The sequence below is a fragment of the Gorilla gorilla genome, chromosome 14, assembly GCF_029281585.2.
Source record: "Gorilla gorilla gorilla isolate KB3781 chromosome 14, NHGRI_mGorGor1-v2.1_pri, whole genome shotgun sequence".
NCBI lineage: Eukaryota > Metazoa > Chordata > Mammalia > Primates > Hominidae > Gorilla > Gorilla gorilla.
In genome coordinates this window covers 110,721,478-110,734,286 of record NC_073238.2, presented here as the reverse complement: position 1 = coordinate 110,734,286, position 12,809 = coordinate 110,721,478, and the positions used below count along the sequence as shown (strand labels likewise).

Below are 12,809 nucleotides of genomic sequence, written 5' to 3'. Positions count from 1 at the left end.
CAATTAAGAAATCTGATTTACTCAACATACTGATAATATATACAGTACTAGATCAAAGTGCAAAGTATGGTGTTGGAATACTGTTAACTCTTTCTTTTGAGACCTGACTACTTTTCATTCAGGTATCTGGTATGTGCTGTATTGTTCCCGTTCCTCTAGCCTGCCGTTGCTATGACACTATCACATTTTTCTGTTTTAATGATTTCATAGCACTTATTACTGTATCTCCTCAAGTTTATTTAACACTTTCAGAGCACATACATGCACACACACACACACACATGCGTATGAATATAATGGCCATTAGAGGAAGGACTATGCTTTGTTACTACTGTCTTCCCAACATGGAGTGCTTTAATTTGCATTTCCCAAATTATTAAGATTTATATACAATATTTAATCTAATTAAAACCTTACAGATATATTTGTAAATTGCCTGTCCGTAGCCTTTGCCTATTTTTGAATTGGATTCTTTTTTTCTCATTGGTTTATAGGTGTTTTTAATGTATTTTGAATACTAATATTTTCTTCCATACTTCGCAGTATCTTCTCCTAGTGCATTTCTGGTCTTATGATTTTTTTAAAAAATCGTTTATGACATCTTTTACAAATATTACTTGTGATATAGTCAGATTTACTCAACTTTACCTTAACGATTTCCTTTATGCTGTTATAAGGACATTCTCTTGTAAGAGTTGAAGTTCTATTTTTTGTTTTGGTTTTTAATCCATCTGGAATTTATTTGAATATACTATGGGGTAGAGATATAATTCTGTTTTTTCCATATGAAAAATTATTGGTCTTCACATACTTTGTTGAACAGTCAAGTCTTTATTCTACTCCATCATATGCTAATTTTTCATATAGACATGTATATGTTTTTAGACTTTCCATTCTGTTGCAGTGATATATATGTCTATTCTACACAAAAATAACATCATTTTAATTGCTGTAGCTTTAAAATATATTTTGATATCTGGTAGTACAACTCTGCTTCTTAATTTTTGTTTTTCTAAATACCTTGGCTGTTCTTGCATGATATGTAGCCATGTTAATTTTAGAATTAGTTGGCCAGGTTCCATGAAACATGTTGGGATTTCATACGGGAATGAATTGGACCTTTCTGATTAATTTTGAAGAGACTTCTTCTTCATATATATTGAGCTTTGCCTTCTATGAACATATTTTTATTTCACAATCTAGTCAGATGTCTTTTTGAAAAGTATCATCTGTGATGTACAATGTTGGGTTTCAACAATCACACAGAGTCATCTGTCAGTCACCTTAGTACCATCACATTCCCATACAGATTCTTGTAGGAACATATGTTTTCAATTCACTTGGATAAATGCCTGGAAGTTCTATTGCTGAGTTGTATGGTAAGTCAGTGTTTAACTTCATAATAAACTATACCAAACTGTCTCTCAAAGTGGCTGTACAATTTTTCATTCCCCTTAGCCAGGAAAGATAATTTTGCTGCTCTAAATCCTAACCACCATTTGTTAATGTCAGTTTTTTTTATTATAGCTGTTCTAGGTACACAGTGGTATCTCATTGTGGTTTTAATTTGCATTTCTCTAATGACTAATGAAGTTGTCTGGCTTTTCATAAGTTTCTTTTTGGTGAACTTTTTTTGTTTAGTTTTCAGAATTCTTTTTATGTCTTAGATATAAATCATTTATGAGATACATGATTTGCAAACATATTCTACCAGTTTGTGAATTATCTTGTAATTCTCTTAATGTGTTTTGCAGAGGAAGAGTTTTTAATTTTGATTAAGTCCAGTTCATCATTTTTTTGTTTATAGATTATATTTTTTGTATTATATCTAAAAACTCATCACCAATCTCAAGGTCATGCAGATTTTATTCTAGGCGTTTTATGGTTTTATGTTTACACATAGGTTTATGATCCATTTAAGGTTTGTGCAACTTGTGAGATAGATGTTGAGATTTATTTTTCTACATATGGATATCTAGTTGTTTTAACATTTGTTTAAAAGACTGTCCTTCTCCATTGAATTTCCTTTATCCACTTGTAAAATATAATTGACTGTATTTGTATGGGTCTATTTCTGGCTTTGCTTTTCTGTGCCATTGATCTGTCTGTCCCAACATCAATACTACACTGCTTGATTACTCTACCTTTATAGCCTTGAGATCAGGTTGTGTTAGTCCTCCAGCTTTGTTATTCTTTTTCAGAATTGTTTTAGCTAATCTAATTCCTTTGTCTCTTCCTGTGAACTTTAAAATCGGCTTGTCTGTATCTACAAAAAATTTTGCTGGCATTTTGATTGAGATTACATTGAACATATAAATTAAATTTGTGGGAGAACATCTTAAAAATATTCAGTCTTCCAATTGAAAATTATGTCTCTTGATTTATTTAGACATCCTTTGATTTCTTTCATCAGTGTTTTTCTTCTTTTTCAACCTATATGCCATTTATTTTTTTTAACCTTATTTTAATGATTAAGACTTCTAGTCAATGTTGAATGGGGAGTAGTGAGGGAAGATATCCTTGCCTTTTTCCTGATTTGCAGAGAAAGCATTTGGTCTTCCACTATTAACTGTCATATTAGAGGAAGGGTTTATTTTTAATTTTTTAAGTTCTGGTGTACATGTGCAGGATGTACAGGTTTGTTACATAGGTAAATGTATGCCATGGTGGTTTGCTGCACCTATCAACCTGTCACCTAGGAATTAAGCCCGGCATGCACTGTGTAGTGTTTCGTGGTGTATATGTACCACATTTTCTTTATCCATTTTACTACTGATGGGCATTCAGGTTGATTTCCATGTTTTTGCTTTGTGAAAAGTGTTGCAGTGAACATATGCATGCATGTGTTTTTATAGTAGAGCAATTTATATTCTTCTGGGTATATACCCAGTTATGGGATTGCTGGGTCAAATGGTAGTTCTATTTCAGGTTCTTTGAGGATTGCCACACTGCTTTAAATGAACTAGTTTACAGTACCACCGGCAGTGTATGTGCATTCACTATTTTCTGCATCCTCACCAGAATCTTGTTATTTTTTGACTTTTTAATAGTAGCCATTCTGACTGATACAAGATGGTATCTCATTGTGGTTTTGATCTGCATTTCTCTAATGATTAGTAATATTGAGCATATTTTCATATGCTTTTTGGCCATATCATATGTCTTCTTTTGAAAAGTGTTCATGTCCTTTGCTCACTTTATTTATTTATTTATTTTAGACAGAGTCTTGCTCTATCGCCAGGCTGGAGTGCAGTGGCGTGATCTCGGCTCACTGCAACCTCCGCCTCTTGGGTTCAAGCAATTCTCCTGCCTCAGCCTCCCAAGTAGCTGGGATTACAGGCATCCACCAACATGCCCGGCTAATTTTTGTATTTTTAGTGGAGATGGGGTATCAGCATGTTGGCCAGGATGGTCTTGATCTTTTGACCTCGTGATCTGCCTGCCTCAGCCTCCCAAAGTGCTGGGATTACAGGCGTGAGCCACTGTGTCCAGCCTTCGCTCACTTTTTAATGGGGCTGTTTATTTTTTGCTTGTAAATTTAAGTTCCTTGTAGATTCTGGATATTAGACCTTTGTCAGATACATAGTTTGCAAATATTTTCTCCCATTCTGTAGGTTGTGTGTTTACTCTGTTGATAATTTCTTTTGCTGTGCAGAAGTTCTTTAGTTTAATTAGGTCCCATTTGTCAATTTTTGTTTTTGTTGCAATTGCTTTTGGTGTCTTTGTCATGAAATCTTTGCCAGGGCCCATGTCCAGAATGGTATTTCCTAGGTTATCTTCTGAGGGTTTTTATAATTTTAGACTTCACATTTAAGGCTTTAATCCATTTTGAGTTGATTTTTTATATGGCATAATGAAGGAGTCCGGTTTCAGTCTTCTGCATATGGCTAGCCAGTTTTCCCAGCACCATTTATTGAATAGGGAGTTCTTTCCCCATTGCTTGCTTTTGTCAGCTTTGTCAAAAATCAGATGGCTGCAGGTGTGTGACATTACTTCTGGGCTCTCTATTCTGTTCTATTGCTCTGTATGTCTGTTTTTATGCCAGTACCATGCTGTTTTGGTTACTGTAGCCTTCAGCTTTGTTCTTTTTGCTTAGGATTGCCTTGACTATTCAGGCTCTTTTGTTCCATATAAAATTTAAAATAGCTTTCTCTAATACTGTGAAGAATGTCATTGGTAGTTTGATAGGAATAGCCTTGAATCTGTAAATTGTTTTGGCAGTGTGGCTATTTTAACAATATTGATTCTTCCAGCCTGTGAGCCTGGAATGTTTTTCCATTTGTTTGTGTCATCTCTGATTTCCTTGAGCAGTGTTTTGTATTAATAATTCTCATTGTAGTGATTCACCTCCCTAGTTAGTTGTGGTCATTAGTATTTTATTTTTGTGGCAATTGTAAATGGGATTACATTCCTGATTTGGCTGCCAGTTTGGATGTTGTTGCTGTATAAAAATGCTAGTGATTTTTGTACATTGATTTTGTATCCTGAAACTTTGCTGAAGTTGTTTATCAGATCAAGGAGCTTTTGTGCAGAGATGATGGGATTGTCTAGATACGGAATCATGTTGTCTGCAAACAGGTATAGTTTGCTTTCTCTTTTCCTATTTGGATGCCTTTTATTTCTTTCTCTTGCCTGGTTGCTCTGGCCAGGACTTTCAGGACTATGTTGAATAGGAGTGGTGATAAAGGGTATGTTTAAATTCCTTATGTATTCTCATATTAATCCCTTGTCAGATGGGTATTTGTCAAATATTTTCTCCCATTCTGTGGATTGGCTCTTCACTGTGTTGATTGTTTCCTTTGCTGTGTAGAAGATTTTTAGCTTGATGTTAACTCCACTTGTCTATTTTTAATTGTGTTGCCTGTGCTTTTGAAGTCTCACACAAAAAATTTTTGCCCAGACCAATGTCCTGGAGCATTTCTTCAATATTTTCCTCTAGTCATTTCATAGTTTTGGGTCTTATATTTGAGTCTTCAATCAATTTTGATTTGATATTTGTATATGGTGAGAGATAGTGGTCTAGTTAGTTTCATTCTTCTGCATTATGGTTGTTCAGTTTTCATATTGAAAAGACTGTCCTTTCCCCAGTGTATGATCCTGGCATGTTTGTCGAAGATGAGTTGGTTCCAAATGTGTAGATTTACATCTGAGTTCTCTATTCTGTTCCATTGGTGCGTTTGTCTGAATATGAATTCTTCCATGAAAATGGAATATCTTTCCATTTTTTGGTGTTCTCTTCGATTCCTTTCATCAGTGTTGTAGTTTTCTTTGTATTAATGTAGATCTTTCACTTTTTTGGTTAAATTAATTCCTAGGTATTTTATATTATTTGTAACTATTGTAACATTTTCAGAATGTTGTTTGCTATTTGTGTATATAAATAGTACTGAATTTTGTATATTGATTTTATATCTTGCAACTTTACTGAATTCATTTATTGGTTCAAACAGTTTTTTGGTGGAGTCTTTAGGTTTTTCTAATATAAGATCATATTGTTTGCAAACAAGGGTAATTTTACTTCTTCCTTTCCAATTTGGATGTCCTTTATTTATTTCTCTTGCCTTATTACTCTGGCTAAGGCTTCTAGTATTATGTTGAATAAAAATAGTGAAGGGGGGCATTCTTGTCTTGTTCCAGATCTTTGAGGGATGGCTTTCAATTATTCCCTGTTTCCATATGATATTAGCTGTGGATCTGTCATATATGGCCTTAATTATTTTGAGGTATGTTCGCTCTATACCTAGTTTGTTGGGGGGGAGGGACTTGTCAGAAAGAGATGTTGAATTTCATCAAATGCCTTTTCAGCACATATTTAAATTATCATATGGTTTTTGTGTTCTTGGTTCTTTTAATATGGTGTATTACATTTATCGATTTGTGTATATTGAACTATCCTGTATCCCTGGGATGAATCTCACTTGATCATGGTGCATGATCTTTTTAAGTTGTTGCTGAATTCATTTTGCTAATATGTTGTTGAGGATTTTTACATCTGTGTTAATTAGTGATCTTAGCATATAGTTTTCTTTTTTTGTTGTGTCCTTGTCTTGTTTTGGTATTGAGGTAATGCTGGCCTCCTAGAATGAATTTGGAGGTGTTCTCTCCTCTTCAAGTTACAGAGCAGAGTTTGAATTTCCAAGACTGGGGACGGCAGTCCTGCCTTTCCTCTTTGTCTTTGTCCTGAGGCATATTTCTCCCTTTAGGCACTCATGATGTTTCCCATGTGTGGTACTACCCCACAGCTCCTGAGTGTTCTGCTCAGTTTCTTGCTGTTGTTTGCTTTTTGGATTTTTTCCTTTCTATCTCTACTACATTTTCTTCTTAAATTCAATTTGAATAATTTCTATTGACCTGCCTTGTAGTTAACCAATTCTTTTTTTTTTTTTTTTTTTTTTTTTTGAGGCAGAATCTCGCTCTGTCACCCAGTCTTGAGTGCAGTGGTGCAATCTCAGCTCACTGCAGCCTCCGCCTCCTGGGTTCAAGCGATTCTCTTGCCTCAGCCCCCAAGTAGCTGGGATTACAGGCACACACCACCATGCCCGGCTAGTTTTTGTATTTTTAGTAGAGACATGGTTTCTCCATGTTGGTCAGGCTGGTCTCGAACTCCTGACCCCAGGCAATCCATCCACCTCAGCCTCCCATAGTGCTGGGATTACAGGCATGAGCCACTGCACCCAGCCAGCCAGTTTTTTCTTTGGCTATATCAAGTTTACTTGTGACTCTGTTGAAGGCATTCTTTATTTCTGTTACAGTGCTTTTAATTTCTATCATTGCCATTTGGCTCCTTCTTACAGTTTTAACATGTGTGATGAATTTGCCTTTCTGATCACTCATATGTTCTACTTTTTTCATTAGAGCATTTAACATGTTAATCATTATTTTAAATTCCCTCCTGAAAGTTTCAGCTTCTTTTTTACATCTGATTTTGAAATTGTTGATTGATTTATCTCTTCAGACTTTTGTTCCATTGACTTCTTGGACATCTTGTGGTTTTCGTTGTTGTTAAAAGCTCAACATTTTGTGTAGGAGCCTTGACCCTGCCTTTAGTGTAGGCCATGCCTTTCATGTATGCAGGATTGAGCTGTTCTGGTCAGGAGTTGGGTTGGGTTCCACGTTTGTGTTCCACTTGGCTTTAGGTCTCCCCACTTAGATTTGGATCTTCCCTTTGTACAGCTCCCCAAAGACAATGTATTTCTTATAGCTTTCCCACCTGTATTTCAGCGTTATCTTTACTCAACCCTTGTTAGATTGGCCTTGAGGTGAAGGTGAGGGGGCAGGTAAGGAAGGGGATATTCTCTGATGTTCCAATTAAGTTTCCTTTCTAGGCATACTGTAAATTTGGGCCTCAAGGTTTCTGATCCTCTCAGAATGTTGGGCCTGGCAGGTATTCCTGTCCCTCCTTCAGACTAAGGCTTTCATCTGTTCCATTTCTCCCGTCTTCAGTGGGCTTCCACCAGTACACTATATAGCTATAATTTTGTTGCCCTTGCTTCTGAAGATTAAGGCTTTGGTTCTATAGGGGAGATAGGTCTGAAGTGGATTTCAGCAGTGATTTTTCTTTCCTCTCTACCTGTCACCATTAGAGTGGAAGCTTTCTCAGGACCTTTCCCAGTCTTCCCTGTGCAAGAGTGTTTCAGCCTTGCTATGTCTGGAGCTACCAGGGGCTTCACACTCTTACGTTAGCCCATATTTAGCCTTTAGCAAGCTTTATAGATTTCTAGCTAAATATCTTTACCAGCTTCACTAGCATTTGGTGGTATCTGTCCTGGGTATTCAAATGTTCACCTTCCCACAGGTGCCTTTTTCTTCTGTTATCATTCTCGTTCCTTCTGCTTTATTTTTTCTTCAGAAAATTTTCTAATACAAAAAGCCTAAAAATAATAAACTTTTTGTATATACTACCCAGAATTGACAGCTAACATTTTATCTTTTCAAGTTTATTTTTTAATTGAAGTAATAAAACTTAAAAAATAAAGTTGAAGATTATTTTGTTTTCCATTATCAGTCTCATTCTCTACCCCAACACCAATTGGAGTGTTCTTTTAAATAATAAAGTGCTGTCACTCCTAGAGATCTTGCTTCGTTAGATCTGGCACATTGGTTGGGAATATATAGCATATGATTCTGAGGCCCTCTGATATCTGTCCACTGAAGAAAGAGAAAGATGAGACATTCTAGTTCTGAGAGAGGAGGTCATAACTAGGTGGCTGTTTAATAAGGATGTAATGCTTATAAAATTATTTTTCCTTGTTTTGAAATAATAAATTATTATTGTTTTGGTTTTATTACATTTTTTTCTTTCCTTTTTTTCATTTATTATTATTATACGTTGAGGGGAGGGGGGAGGGATAGCATTGGGAGATATACCTAATGCTAGATGACGAGTTAGTGGGTGCAGCGCACCAGCATGGCACATGTATACATATGTAACTAACCTGCACATTGTGCACATGTACCCTAAAACAATAAATTATTAACCATAGTCACTTGATTGTGCTGCTGAACACTAGATGTTATTCTTCCTAACTGTATTTTTATACCCATTAACCATCCCCTCTTAATCCCCACATCCCCACTAGTTTTTCCATCTTCTGGTAACTACCATCATTCTAGTCTCTGTCTCCCTGACTTCAAAAATTGGAATGTTCCTAACACAAAGAAATGATAAAATGTTTGAGGTGATAGATATCCCAAACACCCTGATTTGATCATTACATTTTGTATGTTTGTATCAAATTATAACATATACCCCATAAATATGTGCAACTTTTCTGTACCCATAATAATTAAAAATAAAAAATTTAAAAACAAATACGTTTTTTTTTTCCTAGAGTTGCTTAGATACCATAGCTTTGCTGCTTACATGGGGATAGCTTTGCTGCTTACATGGGGAATCCAAAATTTAAGTTTCTTAGTGCTGATTGAAGCTGTCTTATAACTTCTCAAAGCAGTAATATATGATTGTAGAGGATGAAAAACTCTTAAGTTACTACTATTTATGAGGAAACTAGGTATTCTTTGAATTAGAAATTTGTTAGAGGAGTCTGTCATCTCTTCCTTCTTTCTTTCCTCCATGCACATTTATTAGATGCTGTGTCTGTGTCTGAATTGCTTTGTAACAAATCTTCTCAAAATTTAGTGGCTTAAGGCAATATTGACTTACTGTTTCTCTTTATTCTGTGGGTTGACAGTCGGGGCACTTTTTCTGCTGGTATTGTTCATGCAGTGAGGGTCATTCAGTACTAGATTAGAGCTTGGGGATTCAAATTATTCTGACAGACCTGTGTGGCAGTTCAGGCTGATAGCTGGAGTTTCTTGTCTTTTTCTACATGGCCTTTCATCTTCCAAGAGTTAAACTATGATTCTTCACATCATGATGGCTTAGGGTCCCAAAAAGAAAAGAGTAGACTTGCAATACCTCTTAAGCCCTATGCCCAAGAACTCATACAGTGATACTTCTGCCACCTTGTGTTAGTCAAAGCAAGTCACAAGGCCAGCCAGATTCAAAAGAATGGAAAAATAGACTCAATTTCCTGGTGAGAAGTAGCAAGGTCACATTGCAAAGGAGTCTGGACATGGGAAGGAGTTACTCATTTGTGGCCTTTATAATAATCTTCCACAAATGCCTATAAGTTGGGCACTGTGCTTAGTACTGGTGATAGAAGATAAGTAGCTTATTTCAGTATCTTAATTTTGTTTTATATATTTGATAATTTTATGATGCAGGTTCACTGTGCACTGGTATCAATCCCAGGGGAGGACTGTAAACACCTTGCCAATACTGTGTACCAGTATCAATCCACTGGCATGAGTCTGGTGAGACAGAACACTCACAATAAGTTTAGGGAAGCAACTTTATCACTCATAGACAGGCAGCAAGGGACAATAGACACCTAAGGATTCATGGCAAGCTCATCCCCCAAAGCTTAGGATAGCTGCCCAGGGTGGATGGAGTCTCACGTGCACGTCGTTCATGTTGCACCACAGCTGAGGAACTCTGAAAGCCTGCTCTGCCCTGGGTTTTATACCTAGGAGCAACTTGATGAGCTGTGCTAAAGCATTGCAAGACATCCTGTTCTAGGAGCTATGGGAACAGAGCTTGGCTTTACTGGCAATTCCTTCATATTTCTTGCATTTCCAGCACATCATCCTACAGTTATTCTGAGATTTACAAGTGAGAAAGCAAGGAAGAGCTGGGTTGCCAAGATCTTTTGGGGACTTGCCCTACAATAACATCATATAAAATGTATTTTTTCCCTCAGTGTTCTTCACATTCTCAATTTTAATTGTTCATTGTATAATTTTGAGTTAGTTATTGCTATTTAGTAAAAGTGGAAAATCTTAAATATTCTTGAGTGTGTTGGCATATAGATATTTGCATAATCTACATAAAGATTATCTGTAAAGTGAGATATAAAGTGTGGGTGTGTGTACAGTTTGTAAATGATTACATATTTAAGTCATTAATTTCATAAATATTTGGATGCCTCTGTGCCAGGCATTGGTTCATGTAGCAGTGAATAAGAGAGAAACATTCCTTATTCTCAGAGAACTTCAATTTTAGTGGCAAGAGATGTAAAACAGATTTATGTTAGATGGTGATGAAAGTGTTTTCAGAAAAAGTAAATATAAAAGAAGAGGACAGAGTCATGGGTCTAGAGTGTGCACTCAAAACATTTTATATTGTCTAATCATTTTATGCCAAGAATTCTCAATTTTTCCCAACTGAGTTTGCTAGAAGGATGGATATATTACCATCAATAACAGTAGCACCTTAAGACTATGATTTGATTCTCTGTCAGATAAGGCAGAGCTGAGAGGCAAATGAGAATAGGAACGGGAGTGGGAGATACAAGTACAGTTTACCCTTAAGCATGTGTGAGTTAGAGATACTGACCCCTCATGTTGTTAAAAAATATATGTATAACTTTGGACTCCACTAAAACTTAAGTAGTAATAACCTACTGTTGACTGGATGCCTTACTGATAACAAACAGTCAATTAACACATATTTTTCATGTCACATGTATTATTCTGTAATTCTTAAAGTAGAGTAAGCTAGATAAGTAATGTTATTAAGAAAGTCATAAGGAAGAGAAAATATATTTTTCATTAAATAGAAGTGGATCATCATAAAGGTTTTTATCCTCATAGTCATGTTGAGTAGGCTGAGGAGGAAATGGAAGAGGAGAGGCTGGACTTGCTGTTTCAGGTGGCAAGGTGGGAGAAAATCTATAAGTAACTATCTATAAAAGTAGATATCTATAAATTATCTGTTTCTTATAAAAATCTATAAGAAAATCTGTAAGTAAACCTGTGCAATGAACATTGTTGTTGTTAACTGTCTGTGTTTGTCTTTTCTAAATGTTCTCCCAAGTGGTTCTAACATGCCCCTGGGGAGCTATGCCCATCTGTTGTGAGAATCTGTCTCAAGTTATTATTTAGAGTTTCATGCGCGTCCGTGTGAAGAGACCACCAAACAGGCTTTGTGTGAGCAACAAGGCTGTTTATTTCACCTGGGTGCAGGCGGGCTGAGTCCGAAAAGAGAGTCAGCGAAGGGAGATGGGGTGGGGCCGTTTTATAAGATTTGGGCAGGTAAAGGGAAATTACAGTCAAAGGGGGTTTGTTCTCTGGCGGGCAGGAGTGGAGGTCGCAAGGTGCTCAGTGGGGGAGCTTTTTGAGCCAGGATGAGCCAGGAAAAGGACTTTCACAAGGTAATGTCATCACTTAAGGCAAGGACCAGACATTTATACTTCTTTTGTGGTGGAATGTCATCAGTTAAGGCGGGGCAGGGCATTTTCACTTCTTTTGTGATTCTTCAGTTACTTCAGGCCATCTGGGCATATACGTGCAAGTCACAGGGGATGCAGTGGCTTGGCTTGGGTTCGGGCTCAGAGGCCTGACATAGAGAATGTGACCATTAAGTGTGCTTCTGTGAAATCATATTAACTATCTGGGCATTTAGTAACATCAAATTATAGCCTTATATTTAATGAATGACATCTTTTATGTTCAAAATAACTATAATGTAAATCTAGTCAACATGTAATTCTAATAAAAATAGACATATTTATGCTACATTTTTAACATATGCCTTTTTGTGGGGGAAAAAGAAATAGAAAAACAAAGATTTTTTTTTTAACCTGTTGATTTGGTAGTTTGGTTTGCAAATCCAAACTTACTAAAACTACAAAATTACAATTCAAATTTTATATCAACACACTTCCAAATGAGGAAAGTAAATATGAATTTAGGAACATTTTTATTACTGAGGAGCCAATAACTTTCCAGAACTGATAATGGAAATTGGCTATGTGAAATTGCATTTCTTTTATGAACTATAACAAGATATATGGCCTTATAGTTTCGATTCACTTAGCCACCAACTGATTGGTCTTTTGACTAGATATTCAAAATGTAGTTTTAAATTGAGCTGTTATGAAATTGAAAACTCTAAAAAATTTTCATCTTTGTCAGATTACTATAATTAGAAATAACCCAGTTTCTACACGCTATCTTTCATATAATGTGGGCCTGAGAAATTAGCAAATTAAATTTTAGTGTGGGCAGCAATGTTAAGTATTTGTCTGAATAGCTGAAGCTAACTTTTACATATTCTTACCTGGAAATTGAACAGGCCAAAGAACAGTCACTCTGGCCATATACATATCAATAAGGCTTGGTAGAAAGTTTAGGGAGGAAAGAAGAGAATACAAAGAATAACGCACTACTAAAGTTCTCCTTCCCTCCAATCTCTACCTTTTCATCTATCATGCAAAACTGTCCCTGTGCAAACCTGAATTAAGCAA

At 36.1% G+C, this 12,809-nt stretch overlaps 1 protein-coding gene across 3 annotated transcripts in view; it reads left to right on the top strand.

Moving 5' to 3' along the window:
• Positions 1-12,809, top strand: part of UGGT2 (UDP-glucose glycoprotein glucosyltransferase 2) — a 251,796-nt gene that overhangs the window by 41,142 nt on the left and 197,845 nt on the right. The window lies entirely within an intron of this gene.